Source organism: Pleurodeles waltl, chromosome 9 (genome assembly GCF_031143425.1).
Source record: "Pleurodeles waltl isolate 20211129_DDA chromosome 9, aPleWal1.hap1.20221129, whole genome shotgun sequence".
NCBI classification, from domain to species: Eukaryota; Metazoa; Chordata; class Amphibia; order Caudata; family Salamandridae; genus Pleurodeles; species Pleurodeles waltl.
Genome location: NC_090448.1, coordinates 1,015,472,301 through 1,015,492,005, shown reverse-complemented (window position 1 = coordinate 1,015,492,005; position 19,705 = coordinate 1,015,472,301).

Genomic DNA, 19,705 nt, shown 5'->3' with positions numbered 1-19,705 from the left:
ATAGGACGTACATTCAGTTGGTAAAGTATTTATAAAAGTAAGAACATCTCTGTTGTACAGCTTTGTTCTCACTGAACTGTGGAGCTCCCCTGCACCTCTCCTTATGCGAAACCATTCATAACCCGTGGAACATCTGTTACCACAAACTTCAACCTGCAAAATGTAAAATGACACATAGTTTGAGAGTCCAGAGCTTCACTGATCCTTCAGCTCCTCTGAAGTATCTTCAGCTCTTTGCTTGATTAGTAAAATAATAATTCACCTGACCCAATGTTTTACTCAGAAGCCTGCGGCCGGCTCTGCTAAATACTGTGGTTGGCCAAAACCAGCATAGCCTTTTCTTGATTGCACTTTTAATCCACTGTGCTCAGCTCCCTCCGCTTTTTACTCAGTCTTGCAGATTATTTTTCATCTGTGCTGTATCAGCTTGTCACTGTTTTCTCATCTTTTTCTTCCTTTATGTCTTCCCTTTTCTACCTTTCTTTCCCTTTATCAGTATTAAAGTCTGATGGCAAAAAATAAATCCTAGTCCCCTCAAAGTGAGTGCTGGTGGGCCCACCTGCAACCAACGACTCAAATTAGCACTATGCTCTCACTATGTTATCTTATGCATATTTGTCGAGCGCACTGTCACCCAGAAAGGAATCTTGGTGCTGAGTAGGTGTCTCTTGCCAGTAACTCTCGACTTCCAGCCATATCAGAAATTTAATGCAAAGGGTTAAAACTATATTTCCAATTTTAACCTCCTTGGACATTTCGGCAGAAAAAGTGAACCGAAACAGAAGAAAACTGTCAAAATATTAGAAATTCCCATGGGACATGGGTGTGGTAATTGCCCTTTTCATTACTTTTCATGCAGTAAATCTCAGGATACCAGAGAATCCCTGTGTCCTGGGCATTACTGATACTTACAATATGAATAGTTTTGGGCGCAAGAATATCAATATAGTATTCTGAGCAAACCTGTAATGACAGTATTGTAATATGATTTTACATTTACACGTACTTTTACACTTTGTCAATCTATGTCGAACCTGCGTGAATCTTTCCAATCAATTAGCTGTGTGTAATGTAAAGGTGGCTTTGTAGCTTTGTGCCTTTGTTTTGCAATGTTAAGGTTCACACAGATCCGAATGGGTAAAAGTTAAAGGAAAAGGGGTAAACACAGTAGCTTTTACAATGCAAAGTTCTATCGGGATTTCCAGTGAAGAAAAATAGCTGAAAGAAATGACACCAAACTTGGAGTGATACTAAGGCCCACATTTATTATGATTTTGCTTGGGGGTTGCATCACTTTTGTGGTGCGGATTGATGCAAAATCCTTTTTGCAGTTTCTAAGCCTTGCACAACAATTTTGCATGGCTCTGCGTGGTTTAGTAAATACAAAGTAACTCATGGCAGCACAAACTGCTTTTTGTGCTACTTTATGTCAGGTAGGCTTTACATGGGTGGAGTATGAGCGTTCCCATACAGCCACCCCTGGTTTTTGACACAAGGCTAGATTTACAAAGATTAGTAAACCTGGGTTGGAGCCAAAATAGTAACACTTCTCACCAAAGGTGTAACAAGGAGAAATATCTATATTGCTCCATGTCACTTCCTCTATCCATCTGTGCTGCATTATGCAGCACACATAGAAAGAGGACTATGCCTCTAAGGATTATTTTTGTGCAAGAAGGTGCCCCTTTTCCTACAAAACAATTCTACCAGCAACACAGGCCCCTTGGCCTGCATTTGCGCAAGACAGCACAAAGTGTGCCAGCACAAGGAAAGAGCAGAAATGCTCCACATCTTTAGAAATATGGATCATTTCCGCTCTCTTCCTTACACGCAATGCTGCACAGCAAGTTCCCTTGCTGCACAAAGTTGCATGAAAAAATAGTAAATGTGAGCACTTGACTTTAAACATGGCAGTGTATTTTTCAGTTTGGTGTAATTGGTTCAGTAGTATTTGAAATACTTATATTTGAGTTTGGAGAGCTTCGATGGGGTGGAGGAAAACATGTTTGTCCATTTCCTGTTACACCATCAGTTTCTCACCAGTGCATAGTAAACATTAAACAACTACTATTACTTTATTTTGTCATCTAATCCCACGCTATTCTAAATTTTAGAGCCTCAACTTCCTTACCTACACATTTTCTAAAACATCACTTTCCATGATGCATAAATACATTTTCTGATAGTTATCATGTTGAATACGCATATATCCTATGTATACTTGGATTCAAAGGCACGCAAGATCAAGAAGAACCGGTGCATTCTTACAGCCATATTTATAGCAAAGTTGCGAAGCGCACCTCAGCAAGTCACCTTGCGGAGCTGCGTCACAGAGAAAGGGCAGGAATGCGCTGTATGTATCCCAACACGAAGCATTCCGCTCCTTTTCCCAGCTACCTAGCACCAATGCAGGCTCCCTTGCACCATGGTGCAAGGGTGCCTCCACTGCATGTAGCCTTGCTTTAGTGCATGAAGGGACACACATACAAAGAAGAATAAACAAGGAGAAATAAAGATATTTCTCCTCATTACGCCTCAACTGGTGAGGTGTACGTATTTGGCAAATTTCCAGGTCTACCGCTTCTGGTAAACCTGGAATGCATCAAAATCCATGGATGTTGGGTCGGAAGACCCTCACAACACTGAGGGAACGCATCTCTGGGGAAGAGTAAGGCAATGCAGCAATTTGCGCTGTGTTGCTTTACTCAAGATTTATGAAGCCATTCAGGGACAGGGAACATTCACAAGCCTCGTTGCATTATTCTTGCACCACATTGTGTGGTGCAAGAATAATACAACGGGGCTTGTGAATATGAACCTAGTTCATTTCACATAGTACCCACAAGTCCTTGCAATGGTTTTATGTGCTGTATTGGTTTCATGAATAAATGGTACACCAGAATTAGATCACTATTGTCCTGTTACATTCACAGGATTATCCCAAAAAATAAAACACATCAACTTTGATCCATATACCAAATGGCAGTGACTTAGGCAAGGAAGCTCACTGGTCGTTCAGGGTTACCCTCTTTCCAACCAAACTGTGACATTTTCTTGTTTTCCTCTAACCTTCTTTTTTTTCTTGTATGTTTCTTTCCTTCCTTCTCTTCTTTGGTATTTGTCTTTCTCTGTCTTACTTCCCTCCTTAATGTCCATCCTTGTCTGTCCTTTTGTCCATCAATCCATGAATTCACCCAGCCATGCATTAATTCATCAATCCTCCCTGCCTCCTCCCTTTCTTTCTTCCTTTTTTATCCATCTATACTTCTTCCCATCCATCCATACACCCTCCACTCCATCCTTCCATCTGTTCGTTCTTCTCTCCATCAATTCATCCATCCAACTTTTTTTCTTTAAATCTCTTTATCTTTCTTCGTGTTCTTTCATCCATCTCCTCATCCATCCATCATCAGTCCACCCTTTCCTCCATCTCTCCATCCCTGCATCTACCCATTATCCTTTCTAACATCTTATTCATTTGTCCTTCCCTCCAGCCATTCATTCTTCTATCAATCCATCCTTCTATTAGCCCTCCCCCTCTTTCTTTATGATCTAGTATTCCATTTGTTTCCTTACACCACTGCTACATCATTCTTTGATACTCTATAACAGTGGTTTCCAACCTGTGGTCCAGGGACCGCGAAGACTCCTCAGGGGGTCCACGACTGCTTGGAAAATTAAATAATATTAACAGATTAGGTACCCAGCTTTCAGTAATGACTTAGTGGAGGGCCCTGGATTCCAATAATGATTCAGTGGGGGTCCCAGGGTTCCACTAATAATTAAATGGGGGTCCACACAAGTCAAAAGGTTTGGAACCACTGCTCTATAATATCACATTTATGAGCTGATTGGGGAGTAGCAATCTTGAGTCAAAGTCAAAGGAGAAACAAAACATGTTTATTTTGAATGAATACCAGAAGTATCAGTGGCAACCCCTGCTCAAAATGCCAAAGGCGGGCGTTCGTGACCTCCCAATTATTCTAGACAGAGGCAGTAAGAATCAGATACATTGAGATTAGGGTATTAATAATTTGGGACATCTGCAAAGCAATGTGCAGCAGCCTATTGGCATTATGCTGTCCATCTAGTCCAAAGTAGAGAGGCAGGAATTGCTCCTTGGGGTTTCTGAGCTCTCTACAATGCATGCATTAAGTCAGTTATTTTCTAGGTTTGTGTATGCCCTGCAGACTTGGCAGTTTCTGGAACTAAATGACCGTACCCCGTCATCCTCTGTGCTCTTCACTGAACGACAACATGATACATGCTCAAATCACAAACCCTATGGTGGGTACAACTCATGTTGGCACCCAAAACGAGGCTACAAGTTTGGCACATATTGTGCCTACTGTGGTGCACGTGTCCTAGATTTGTGGCAAGGAAAACCCACCACAGATTGCGGGAGAAAACTGCACAAAATATTGTTTTGCACACCCGGCAATTGCTAGAGTAATAGGGGTAGAACAAGAGTCATTGGAGGTCTGAGCCTATAATGTCTAGGTGGATAGCAAAATTTTGTGATCGACAATATCTAACAACGCACAGTGGGCAGGAAGGATAAGCAATTGTGATGATTGACTGAGGTGGGTAGAGATGTTAAAAATGGTAATAGGAATGAATGTCTTTAGAATGACACACTTTGAGGTGCGATTGGTGAGGTGTAAGCAGATTAGGCGTAGTGACAGAGATAGCAAAATGGTTAAATACCAGATAATGAAGAATATTCGAGAAGGGTCATTATGGGACAACCTGGCAGTTTTTTTTTTTCTTATGCTGTAGGATTCAAGGCGCAAGATCTTGTTAGGAAAAAAGTACAGAAAAATTAAATATGACATTTCAAACCTCGTTGGATGTTCACATGCTGAGCATAGATTGCTTAAAATGCCAAATAAATCATCAATGTACAACTTTTAGAATATTTAAAAGTGCATTTAAATGACAGGCAGCCCTACACATGTTCAAATGCAAAGAATGTGCACTGAACGAACGTGTGCACAGTGGTCAGGCCAATATTAACACTGTTAGGACACAATTCAAATGGTTTTAAAAACTAATACACCAAGTATTCAAACTCTGTCCACCCAAAACTTACTTTTAAGAAGGCTGATGTGATGTCTCAGGATGTTCTTAAGCTGGTCACTTGCAAAATGTCTTCATGGAACAAATAACAAAGGGAATGTTTATAGTGAATGAAATATTAAATTCAAGCAACTTGGCTACTGAAACAGACAGGCATAGAATAATAATATTTTTAAACTGTCAGCACTGAAATGCTCTTTTACATCAGAATCATATTTTAGTTCTCCCCAGTTCATCACAAGAACAGCTGCGCACCAAGCAACAGCAGACAGGAGCCGTCCATAAGTCCAAATGCCTGGGACTGGTGGCATCCTGCTCCTGTAGGTTTACAAAGACACAACACGGCTGGCTCCTTGTCTCGCTCTTAAACTCTCAGCATCTTAGAAATTGTAGCTAGGAGGCTAAAGGTCAACCATTGTGTGCTTATATGCCATTAGATGAGAAGCGGCAAGGACAGTGAAGGGGTACCAAACCCCAAGCTAGGGGGCAGCAGCTACTGCTTAATCAATGACCATACAGCAGACAGTGATGGCAAACTGAGCAGGTTTTTAGTGACCATCATTATTTTGATGTTCAATTGCAAATATTTATTCTTTACGGTGTGCCAAAGCTTTTGATTCTTTGTCATCTGTATATTATTTAAGCAGGTTGATGCTCTTAAGCGAAACCTCTCTTCAGTGACCTTCATGCCCCTAAGGCCAGCCATGACTACCACCGCCCAGATGGAGGGTCCTAATTATTACACCCAATAAAATGTGTAGCGAGTTTTTGGGAATTAACATGTTGAGTTTGGTGCCTACTGCTGCAAAAGCTACATGTCAATACAATACTCTTTCCTTCCTTTAAATTCCAGTGGATTTGACTTGCTGAAATTGAACGAAGAGCGCAGACTTGATCACATTTGGTGATTACTGCTTGGTAATTACCGTGTGGGGTAAACTCCACACACTCAGATTTTTTATATCTGTATATCTGTGGAAACAGGGGTTTGCTCAGGGGGTGGAAAAATCGAACCCACTGAAAATCAGTACCTAAATCATTTATTATTTATCATTTATCTAGATCAACACTGAAATTTAAAGCATATTAAAACAAAGTGTGGGTGGGAGGGGGCTTACAATTCCCCAGCACAATAAACCAACAAATGTGGATAATATTTTGCCAATTGCCTCTCGTTTTTTTTACCAGTACATGGACTTATATTCTAGACAAAGAGAGAGCACCGCGCAGGTACTGGGGACGTAGTATAAAATGATAACATCTTGACAACCACCTCAATCAGCTATAGCAAAATGTAATATTGTTAATGTTCAGAAAGTGTTTAAGGTCACAAATTTTATTGTAAGTTGATAAATGATGGATTTATTTGATATCTTTTTTGTATTCGGTCTTAATAACATTTGATTATATGTTTAATTATTATTTGTAACATTTCTATGGTTGTCGACCAAGAAGGTCTATATCATAAATTAAATTACATCAAAATATCTAATGTGAAATCTTGTAAAGGTACCTACTTTAACTGCATGGTAAAACTATTTGCCTCAATTCATGTTTCAGTATCACTTATGATGAATATTTAACCAATAAAGTATCTTACTTCTAAGAAATCGATGCATCCTGATAGTTCTTTTTATTTTCCAGTAATCTTGAGTTTTACAGATAATCACATAAAATAAAGATGGCTTAAAAAGACTCAGTTAACCAAACATCGTGTGATCCAATTTACATTTTATGGGGTTAATTACAATTGTCAAATGTAAAAACATGTGGGGCCTAATAAAATGTTTTCTAGTGTGTACTGGTAGCAAATTTGCAAGTCATTTACTCCCTTTGTACACTGCACCACCCGGTGTCCTGGTGGTGCAGCGTACAAAGGGAGTAGCTCATGACTTCTGGAAGAGGGAACGTCAGTCAATGGTTTTTGTAGGGGGTTCTTTTGTGACTGATGCCTGTATGAGACATAAATTGCACATAGTGGAAAAGGATGACCAGTGGAAAACAGCTAATATCTATGTACATGCATGGCGGGCTTGACTGTGCTTTATTCATGGAGCTGATAATGTTGCACTGAAACACTCCAACATGTTTGATAATAAGCTGGCATAACTCAAAATGATGCCCCCTCCCCACAGCCAACTGCGAGGAGGAGCCCTGACCCTCCCCTCCCGTAACTCACAGATGTTCATTGCCCTTGAGCAGAATGCCCCCCATTTTAAAGGTTGGGGCAACCCTGTACCACATGAGCTCTAGGGGCCTCTGTTACACGCCTGAAAATAAGATGCTGATCTGGAACAAATGTGGCCTTTACTTACAAAAGAAAACAAGAAATGGCTAAGTGAATCGGTCTGGCTTTAATATACCTTATAAATAGTGTTTAAACAGAGGCTTCCACAAATGTTCTTTACATGTGTTGCTTGCACAAAAGCTGTTTCTCAAGGTAAACCCAGCAGAAACGGATTGCTTTCATTATAGGATGCATATAGGCTATAGCAAACTGAATGAGACATACACAAACACTGTGATTATTTAGTATACTTTCCGCTTTCGAAATGTAAACCAGTCCCTCATGCATTGCAATGGAAGCATTTCCCAGTAAGCAGAATGATGTACCAATAGCCAAAACCTTGAGGGGAGAGAATAATAATATCACTCAGAGGAGCCAAAGCCCCGCTCTGTGTGCATGTTTTAGGCAATGGTAACAATATATCTTGCAGACACCTGCGCTGTCAAGCCAGCCTAAAAAGCACATTAACTGCCAAAATAATTAACAGCATTTGATCATCCCCTTTCTCCTGATTTGTTAAATAAAAATTCCATAACAGCCAATCTTATCTTAGGCCTCAGCCAAAGCAGAGATGTTAGTCTGAGCTCTTTCCTCAATTTAAAGGCTGTCCCAATCTTGCAATTCGATGGATACCAGACTCTATTTGGTTAGAGTTAATCCTAATATGTGCGCAATCAGCGATAAACCTTTTGGAAGTCAGATATTGGCTAACATGGTTAATTTCCAGGTTGTTGTAATGTTGCATTCCCCAGTTCCCTTTAAGACTTCATATGGCAGAAGGTGTGCTTATTCATATACAAGGATAGATTGATCTCACATTTAGCTTGGTCGAATGCTCATCTCAAGGAAATTTGTAAAGATAACTCAGATAGACAGCAAATGCACGTCTTCTTTTTTACATTCAATAAAGTAAATAGTAATCAGGAAGTAAATCATTTTTACTATAAAAAATACTTAATTTGGAGATTATGTATTATACACTCCAGTTGCTAGTGTTATCCAGCCAGTGGCTAATCTTATGTATTTCAAAAGAAGACAGAAGGCAAAATGTAGAAAGTGTCTAGTAGGACAACGAAAATCAGATTTGTCCTTAATGACGAAGGGGTTTTACCACCCAGGAGCAATCTTTCCATCTTTCATATACCATGGGCGTTATGTGTACTTTTGCCTTGATGGGCAAAGAATTTATTTTCCATTTTGCAACCAGCTATCAAATCATGATGAAACATTTGTAAATAGAATTGATGCTTTGATACAGTAAAAGTGCTTCCCCTTTGCCGCATCTGCTGTCATAAAAAAAATCTGCTTTTGCATTCATACCTATCACAGTGGAGCACACACCCGTAATTCGAAATGTTTATTTTCTGTGAATTGTTAATGGTTTGGAGCTATAGAATGTTGAAACCCTGCAGTTTGCCATGCATGAACGCTTATCAGCTGTTGATAAAACATCTGGGTGCTTGTCTCTCTTGTTGGCAGTCTAGAACATGCTGTGCAGATACACATTTCATCAAACTAACGATCCCACCATGCTGGTGCTCACTTTAGAATGTTCACGATTCATCTAAAGTGAACTCCGAGTTTATGTTTAAAACGGAAAGAAGAGCATTGAAATTAAACTAGTTCATGAGTACATATTGCTCCTAGAACAACTTTCAAAAGGCCTGCAGAAAATACAAGAGAAAAACCAGATGTTTTCAGAAATGGTACTTACCTTCTGGGAGGTTCGAGTAATCTCTGAGAATTTTCCAAACCAGAAGGTATTTATAAAGGTTTTTTCTTCCAAGTGCAACAAAGAAACTTATCAGGTAAACTGAAGATACCTCTTAAAGGTATTCAGTGTGACCGCCATGGAAATAGCAAATACAAAAGTAGAAAGGGTTCAATCTACAGCCTAATCTAAACATCCTCGTGCACAGTCAGTTCATATCGATTTTCTTTACAATTCAAAATGAGAAATTGCTTAAAATGTTTAACTCGGACGAATATTTGTAAAGGAAAGTGCTTACTGACAATGAGAGTGGGAGTTTTTGTAAGGGACTTTGCTTTCCTTTAATCAAAGTGTAAATATGACCTCCTTAGCAAACTGTGAAGGAGTGGGTTGGGTTTCATGTTTGGTTTTCAGGTGGCTATTCGGAAACCTAAAGAGTTGCTCATCTTTTGTTGCTGTGAAATGTGATCTGAACCTACATTGAGGGTAATCGCCTGAGCTGTGATAGAAGTTCGAATAGGCTCATGTACTCATACATCTTGAGGTGTAGTGCACAGTCAAATATATTATCACTTTGCAATACCTGGGGCCTATACTGATTGCTGCCCTGCAAAGGCGCCATGATTGGGTACAACCCGATAGCTCAAAAAAGTCAATCACTCTTCACAACTATTTCCACAGGCTCTGCAATTAAACATGAACATGGCATTCGTCACTTGATTGAGGAGCATGAAGGCTGAGCAGGTGGCATTAATTGGTACTTAGGTTCATCTTGGTAACGTTGTAACGAGTGTGATATTCTATTTCATTTCTTTCTGCAGGAGTCAGTGCTGTTTTGGGGAAGCAGAAATGAGTATCTCGTCTGTGATTCCTGTACTAGACTTTGATGAAATACGATTTTCTTTATCAGGGCTCACTGCAGGGGCGAACCTTCTTCAGGGGGTGTCGGAGGGGGTGTTTGGGGTGTTACACCCCTCTAAACAAATTATTTTCTAATAAATATTTGGGTACAGGTGCTCTCAGTCGGGTAAGGGGAGGTGCCTGTTTTTTCACGAGGATTTTACATAAACAGACAAGTACGGACACACACACTCTCTCCCTCACTGCTTTGGAAGTCCGAAAAAATGTGGCTATTTTGCAAAATATTGTGATTCTATAACTTACTACTCCTACGAGTCTGCGTTCTTCTCCCTTTCCACTCCCCCTTAGATACTTCTCATGCACTCTGCTTGTTCTATAATGCATTTCAACATTATATTGTGGAAACTATGAAGCTCCCCCTCTCACCCCCCCCCCCCCCCCCCCGCCCCCCCCCCCCCCCCCCGCCGAAACCGACTGACCAAGCTGTGGCTCTGGCCAACTGAGATATTCTGGATTTTTGCCCCCAAGTGCTTTAATATCTTACATATAGTAGGAGAGCAACAAAGGGATAGAAGGGTTGCTTTAATAATTAAAGCCAATGGTTACATGGCAAAGTGTACATGCTTGACATTATTTTGTGACTGAAATTTCCAGTGAAACTCAAGTTTACTCGCCATACTGATCACACAGCTGACTTGAATGGCGAAATTCTCCTGCTGTTTACAAGTCCCCCAAGTTTGATGCAGCACAAATGTTTGGGTCTTCACTGCAGACAGTTCTAGCTATCAAATATTGAAGACTTTAAAATATATACATATACTGTGTAATGGGTCAGCCTCTTTCTCTTGATTGAATAGTTCTGCGTCTATCTGATTTCTCGGCTTTTTATTTAATGGATTTAATCACTATTTTATTCATTCTTTTTCTTGCCTCCAGGGCATTTCTTTTTTACTGAGTTCTGACTGAATGACTTCAGTCTTTCCACTGCTTCCATTCAGGGAACTACCTTTTAGGTCTCGCCAACAGACAGCTTTGCTGTTTCATCACCAGATGTATTGTTTTCAACACAGAGCAACCTCTGATTCAGCCCCTTGGTCATTCCTGGATGTCTTAATTGTCTATCTCCCGACCCTGCTCATGATTCAATGGTTTTCTTCCCTGTTTATGTGTTTGTCCCATCCAGGGACACTTCATTCTCATGGTTTTGAATGAATGAGTTGTAGCCTCCCGCTTCTTATGTTAGTGATCTTTTTTTTTATTTATTCCTTATGTGCCATTTGTGATGTAGTGCTCTATTGGAGTGCATGTTTTGCGCTCTCTTTATATGGGGAGATGGGGAAGTCAAATTGCAGAGCGAGCATTATTCCCAATCTTTTTTACTCCACACAAGGAAGTACAGTGAATGTGATGATACTTTGTGAGAAGAGGGTTCCCCTAATTAAAAATGAGCATATGAGGGGAATAGTGATAATAATTCCATTATTGAGGGGGCTGCATCACCACAAAATCCTAGCTATTATTCAAACTAAACAGTGGATTCTGCGCAAGAGGTCAATGGATCGAAGCGACATATATTTGAGGAGATGTCATCAATGAGGAATGTAATCATCAACAATAACCAAAATAATCAAAAATCTTGAATCTCAAACAATAACCACACCAGTTTATTAAGAAGAGGTATAACATTTATTTCCCTAGATTAACAATGCTAATGTCACGAAAATAACTCTCAAACACAAATGATAAACATATAAGATCAATAATGGTTGATTAGAACGTCTAATATATCTAAGTTTAATCAAAACAGTCAAGCAAATAATCCCCAAAACAATAATACTGATTAGCAACACCAAAATCAGTAATAATGGCAATTTATGCATTAGTACAACATTCAAATGTGTCAATAAAAATCTCGAGCATTCAGTATTAATACCTTCACTAACCACGAATTAGCATCAACATGTTGGGCTTCATGTAAAAGAATTTAGAAACACAAATCTAGAAAAATCTCTTTAACTCTGGTTAATATTAAAAAAACATCATTAATATGCACCAATCAGATTTTAAATTGCAGCTGGTTCCTACAAAGAAAAAGAGACACATATAACAAACAATTGCATACTTTAACCTAATCGATAACAACAAGCAGTTTACTTCAGCAAGGGGACACCATCCGGTATGTCTTCAGAAGAATCGGGCCTAACGACAGCTAAACCCACACTGCTAATATGACTTGGATCATCAGAAGGAACTCTGGAATCTTCTGTCCCAACAATCTCTCAACAAAAAAATCTGCCCAATGAAAACCTTACTCCAGTTGTTATACTAATCTTCAAAAAGCTTATGATTGGTCAGTTCATGGGGTGGTTAAGTTTCAGCCAATAGTATTTTTAATTGATAACCTACAATACGACGACATTACATCAACCAAGAATATTTTCACTACAGTAACTTTACCTCTTCTGTCTCATCTGTAGCTCCATTGTTCCATCTCGTCTAAACTTCTCTTCTCAGGAAGAAACTTTCTCGCTTGCTACATTTACTTCCATCCTCGAGGAAGAAACCACGTATTAGTAACATTCTCAAACAATAGAACATTCATCTTATTCAAAGATTCAGTTAAACATGGCCTTGTAAGACATAATGCAGCAACCCACTAGGAGTAGCTGTGGACACATCTATTAGAGCATCGAATTCACTTTTATGCAAGCATTGAATTATGGAAAATAACTACAACATTTAGTTAGAATTTTGCTCAGTTAGGAACAGAAATAAACTGTGACAACCATTTTAAAAAATCACCCGTTTTTACACATTAATTCATTAGGTAATTAGTATGCTAAAATCATTAATAAACGTATTGGAAAATTCACACTCACACAAGGGTCACAAATCACTGAGGGTGACAGAAAGGCCACACAAGAAAGCGATCACTTAAAAAATATAAGCAAAAAATGCAATTGTTTTGAGACACAATCTGGTAACGGTGGGGCATTTTTCCAAGCTACTATGGATTTGGGTGGAGAAATACACTTTAGAGGCTCTTGATTTAGACTTCCACACAAATACATACAATCCACACATTGCAAGTGTGAAGGATCTTTTAAGAACCAGAAAGAGGTCTCAAATGCTTAGAGACAGGTCATAAAGAGAATTTGGAGGTGGCAACTACTAGACCTGACAGCCAGAGGGTGATCATTCGCCAACTTTTTGCCTGCCTCCCTCCATTTGTCTGACACTGTTTTTGCTGGTTTTAGGACTCTGCACACTTTACCACTGCTGTCCAGTGCTCAAGTGCATATGCTCTCTCCCCTAAACATGGTAACATTGGTTCCTACTAAATTGGCATAGCTAATTTACCTGTAATTCCCTAGTAAAGTGTACTACATATGCCCAGGGCCTGTAAATTAAATGCTACTAGTGGCATATAAGTAGCCCCTTAACCGTGTCTCAGGCCTGCCATTGCAAGACCTGTGTGTGCAATTTCACTGCCACTTTGACTTGGCATTTAAAACAGTTTTTCAAGCCTTAAAACTCCCCCTTTTGTACATATAAGTCCCCCTAAGGTAGGCCCTAAGTAACCCATAGGGCAGGGTGCTATGTAGGTAAAAGGCAGGACATGTACTTCTATGTTTTACATGTCCTGTTATTGAAAAACTCATAAATTCGTTTTTCACTACTGTGAGGCCCACTCCTCTCATAGACTAGCATTACAATTGCCCTCATGTACTTGTAAGTGTTAGATCCTGATCTAGAAGGAGTAGCCATGTCTTGATTGGTATTGCCAGACTGGAAATAGAAATTCCTGCTTACTGGTGAAGTTGGATTTATTATTATTATTTTCTAAATGCCACTTTTAGAAAGAGGGTATTTCTCTGCACTTACTGCCACCTGTGCCTTACAGTCTGTTTCCAATCCATGTCTGGTCTGTGCTAATTGACAGCTTCCCTGGTGCATTCCACCCAGACAACCATAAAGACAGGACACTGAGTCACATATGCCTTCATCTGCATACTGAATTGGTCTTCCTGGGCATGAAGGGTGGAGGGGCTCACACTTACATTTTAAAGGCCAGTGGCCTGCCCTCACACAAAGGACTGATAACCCCCCCCCCACAGTAATACTGGCAGACCAGACTGGGCTGAAAGGGGAACTTATGCACTTCACCTGCACTCTGTTAGAGGAACTGTCTGGCTGCCCAAAGGACTGCTGCCCTGCTTGTTGCCCTGTTGCCCTGTTGGCCTCTGACTTTGCTGAAAGGACTCTGCCTTCCCCCTAAAGTGGTCTCCAAGGGCTTGGATTGAGCTTGCCTCCTGCTTCCGAATCTCAGGGCCAGCAAATACATCTCCCCTCAAAAGAAACTCCTTGTTTATCGAAAGTTGATGCAACGTCTGCAGAAATCAATGCAAAGCCTTCATTGTGGCTGCGAAATTGCCCTCACCGCTGACTGGAATGGCCCAACACTGACTTCACAACTGAGAATTTGATGCAGAACCTGCCTTGCTATGGCAAATTCGATGCATTGCCTACCGGACCGATGCAGCACTTGCTCCTTTCTACAGCGCGTCAAAGATTTTCAACATATCATCCGTCAGCATCAAACTATCCCGGCATCGCTGTGAGGAACCAAGACTGCGCGCCTCCTCAGTGCTACACCGTTTTATCCGAAGCAACACCGTATTTTTCCATGCATCTCCTCCTCTGTGGTGCCCATGCGTTGTTATTTTTGGCACAACCCAGGTACTGTGTGTAACAAAGAAACAACTATTTATTTTTAACGATGGAGGCTCTTTTAAACCTTTTAAAAGTGATATTCCAACATGAGATTATTGGATCTTTGTTGTTTTTACCTTATTTTATTCAGATAACTGTTATCTATTTTTCTAAACATTTATGGTGTTTTTTTGTGTTGTTTCCACTGTATTGCTGTTTGATTTATTGCACAAATACTTGACACATTGCTTTCTAAGCTACACCTTACTGCTAAGTGCCAAGCTAGCAGAGGGCGGGCACAGGATAAATTGGATTGTGTTGTGACTTACCCTGACTAGGACTGTGGTCCCTACTTGGACTAGGGTGTATACCTCTGCCAACTAGAGACCCCATTTCTAACAGCGATATTCTCACTCTTGTTGTGTTTGTTGCTCAATTTAAGACATCACTGCAAATGGTTTTAATTTTACTACAACACCATATGTTGTGGTCAAGGGTACTTTTTACCTTATTGCATGCCCAGCAGAGATTAGATGATTATAATGCAAGTTTCAGCATTCGAACAGGTATCCAAAAAATAAAATGTTAACTTTTTTTGGACAATTTGAGTTTTACCTCATTAATCTTTTTACAAACCTTTGGCTAGAGTGTGAAGTTGGAGTTAGGGAAAAAATCCTGGACCTATGCTCTGAAGATCTTTTCATAGAAAGTTGTATTAAAAGCTATTATTTAAAAGATGCAGCATTATCATGGCAGTAGATAGCCAGTTATTATTGACCAGTTGCAATGGGGCAGACCAAGTAATAATACCTCAGTTAATTTAGAAATGGTAATTTAGGGGTTCTCAGTGATTATAGTATTTAACTTGTTCTTTGATAGTGAGCCTATATTATAGCTTTAGAAGTTCAAAAGAAACCAAAGAAGCATGTTGCCAGCTGTCTTTATTCATCATCAACTCTATATTTTTTAGAATCTACAGAACCACCAGTTCAATCTCATTTTTGAAGAGCTGGAGCACCAAGGTCTATTTTTCAGTAAGAGCGCACTGGCCATGTTTGCACCCTGGCACACCTTTAACAAGATGGACCAGCCACAAACAGTGACATTGAACCCTGTTACTGAAAATGTGCTGCCCTCAGTGCGGCCAAAGACCCATGCTGGGACTCATGCCACCCTGGAGGCAGGACATTAGTGGAAGTATGCTTGTAAAAGTGCGTGTAGGTGACGAAGAGTTTGCTTGCAGAGTTTGATTCTCAGTAGGTTAAGCTCAACATGGGGCTATGGTTCATCTCTATTTCATTTAGTGAAATCTCCTGACTCTCTATGAGCTCTTTGAAGTACCTAAAGTGCTTGAGGGCTTGTGTTTGGAGGATCATGTTATCAGTTGTGTGGCGGTATTCACATGAACAATACATATATTTCAAATTTAAGTTGGTCTAGCTGTGTTTGTGTAGCATAAATGAAAGAAAAGGAAATATTGAAATTGCCATCCCAGTGCAGGAGTAGCCAAGGCTTATACTTGATTGATGGAGAGATCGCTAGGATAAATTCAAGTGCATTTCCTTTGGAGCGAGTGCAAGTGGTTATTTGTTGCTTGATATCCAGGAAGCTGAGGAATACGTTGAGGGAATATTTCAGTTTGTTTGGTGCTTTCATTTGGAGAGAATGAAGTCTCCAGGGAAAGGCGGTGGTTGAACTTAGACAGTGGGGATGGTGTCTGAGATTTAATCCATGAAATCCTAGTTGGATCAGGAGGTGTGAATTGAGGGAGGATGCAAAATACTATCTAGAATGCTGACAATGGAGGAGTGGGGAAGGTGACCTGATGATTGCTAAATGGCTTAGACTGGAGGGTCAGATGGACTTATGGATTGCAGCAGTCCTCTTACTCTCTGGTGTGTGCAGTTGACACATTGGAAGCTGCAGTCATTGGGAAATAAGACATTTAGCATTTGTGTGGATTTGTGTGGGAGCTATCATTATCTTGCCCTAGGGTAAGGCTAGACTTCCCCCTCTTCCACCTAGGCCATCTGGTGTTCTTTCCAGTGCACTCCCCTTGGCAAGATGACCTCTTAGCCCTTGTGTTCATCTTAAGGTATAGTTCCTGCTCTATTCACAAATAAAGATTTTGAATCACCTTACCCTAAGCTAGATCCCCTTAAATTCCTGTGGGCTGCAATCTAATTTGATGTTAACTCATGGGCCTGTGAGCTTCCTCAGCACAGGAAACATTTTACAACGACCAATGGGCATCCAATAGTTGAATGGCTCTTTGGAAGCAAAAGGCAAGATATAGTTAGCATCCCTCTGCTCCCTAAACTGAACTATGACAATTCAGATAGGCTGCAACACTCTTTAAGACAATCAGAACGATTCTCTGTAGTTAGAAGCTTGTGGCTATAACACTTTACTGCCCATGCCTTCTCAGACTGCTAAAACTGCACAACTATGCTGAAAGCACTGCTTTTTCTTGGCGTATTTCTTAAAAAAGGGAAGGCTCTCACTCACAGAGTGACAAGCTTCATCATCGGTTCCTCTGTTTTCATGGAATAGTTATTACCTTTTATGACAGCTCACCCTGGAGCTCTTCTTTTAAAGACTGCTTTTCTAGAGGGTTTTTTATTGTCATGTAGTATCCTTTTGAAAGTTAAAAATTTGTATATGTGAGAAATGGGGTCTCTCGTTGGCAGTCAGTTTGCACTCTGTCCAAGCAGGGACCCTCACTCTCGTCAGGGCAATCTGGAAACATACTTAGATAACCCCTGCTTACCCTCTTGGTAGCTTAGCAAAAGCAGTCAGGCTTATCCAAGAAGCAAGGGGGGAAGTATTTGTAGCAACACACAAGTAGTCCAGTGATAAAACTACAAAATGAACACCAAAACAACAATTTAGAAAAATAGGCAATATGTATCTAAATCAAATAAGACCAAAACAACAAAAATCCAACATACACAAGTCAAGATATGAATTTTCAAAAGAATAAGAGTCTTACTCCATAGAAAACAATGGAAACATTGATTTTACACAAAGTACCTCCTTTTCATCAAAACTAAAGCAGCACAGGTGAGTATACGTCAGAAAAGTAAGCAATGCATTGATTCCTTACTCGCAAGTGAGGCCGTGCATTGTTTCTTTTCCCGTTGAGTAGACGATGTGTAGTTTTTCTCCCTCGCAAGAGAACGATATGTCGATTTCTAGACAGGGCACCTCGGATCCGCGTCGATTCACGATGACTTTGACACCCAGGGACGATGCATGTGAAATCCGGTTGCACAGTGTTAGATGACCACGCTGCGTGGGTTTGCATCATTATCAGCAGCTCCAAGTGGGTGTTGCATCATTTCTCCAGCTGTGATGCATCGATCTCTCAGCACGATGCAGGTGGAGTGTTGATTTTAGCCACGAAGTGGGTGGCGCTTCTTTTATCAGCAGTGTTGCAGATGCTGAGTCAAGAACTTCCCTGTACGGAGTTCTGTGCATGGATTTCAGCTCTTGTTCTGCCAACTTCACCTTTCAAGGGCCCAGGGACTGGATAGGGCAACACTTGTCAGAGCAGAAATCTTAGCAGAGAGTCCAGGTGCTGGCAGAGGAAGTCTTTGATGGCCCTGAGACTTCAAAACAGGAGGCAAGCTCAGTTCAAGCCCTTGGAGATTCTTCTTCAAGCAGTGATGCACAACAAAGTCTAGTTTCTGTCCCCTTTCACAGGCAGAGGTAGCAACTGTAGGATAGACCAACAAAGCACAGTCACAGGCAGGGGAAGCACTTCTCAGCTCTTCTCCTTGGCAGACGTTTCTCTTGGTTCCAAAAGTGATCTTGAAGAAATCTAAAGTCTGGGGTTTTGGGCCCAATACTTATACCCCTTTCTACCTTTGAAGTAGGCAAACCTCAAAGGAAAGTCTCTGTTGTTCACAAGATCCTGCCTTGCCCAGATCAGGCCCCAGAAACACACCGGAGGGTTGGAGACTGCATTGTGTGAGGGCAGGCACAGCCCATTCTGGTGTAAGTGAACACTCTTTACGCCACTCTAGCTCAGATGGCTCATCAGGATGTGCAGGCTACACCGCACCTCCCTTTGTGTCACTGTCTAGAGGGAATTCACAACAGCCCAACTGTCAGTCTGACTCAGACGTGGAATAGACAAGCAGGCAGAGTCACAGAATGGTTTAAGTAAGAAAATGCCTACTTTCTAAAAGTGAAATTTTCAAACTAACAATCTAAAAACCAACTTCACTAAAAGATGTATTTTTAAATTGTGACTTCAGAGGCACCAACCTCCAGATTTCTATCTGCTCTCAAAGGGAAACTGCACTTTCAGAATGTTTAAAGGCAGCTCCCATGTTAACTTATAAAAAAGATAGGCCTTGAACAGTGAAAACGAATTTAGCAGTATTTCACTGTTAGGACATGTAAAACAGATCAGTACATGTCCCACCTTTAGTATACACTGCACCCTGTTCATGGGGCTACCTAGGGTCTACCTTAGGGGTGCCTTACATGTACAAGGGAAGGTTTTGGCCTGGCAAGTGGCTACACTTGCCAGGTCAAATTGGCAGTGCAAGACTGCACACACAGACACTGTAGTGGCAGGTCTGAAACATGTTTACAGGGCTACTCATGCAAGTGGCACAATAAGTGCTGCAGACCTACTAGTAGCATTTGATTTACAGGCCCTGGGCAACTCTAGTGCACTTTATTAGGGACTTACTAGGAAATCAAATAGGCCAATCATGGATGAACCAATCACCAATACAATTTACACAGAGAACATATGCACTTTAGCACTGGTTAGAGTGTTAAAGTGCCCAGAGTCCTAGAAGCAACAAAAACAGGTCAGAAAAATAGGAGGAAGGAGGCAAACAGTTTGGGGATGAGCCTGCAAAAAGGGCTAGGTCCAACAGTATAGGAGTGAATCAATAAATCAAAATGCATTCGCAGTCCCTATGATACACTTGTAAGAACTGAAAACACAGGTTTTTAAGAACTGTATTATGCAGCCCCAAAATTGTTGGCTGGTATGTTTGCCCATTTTTAAATTCTAACACAGATCCCAGACA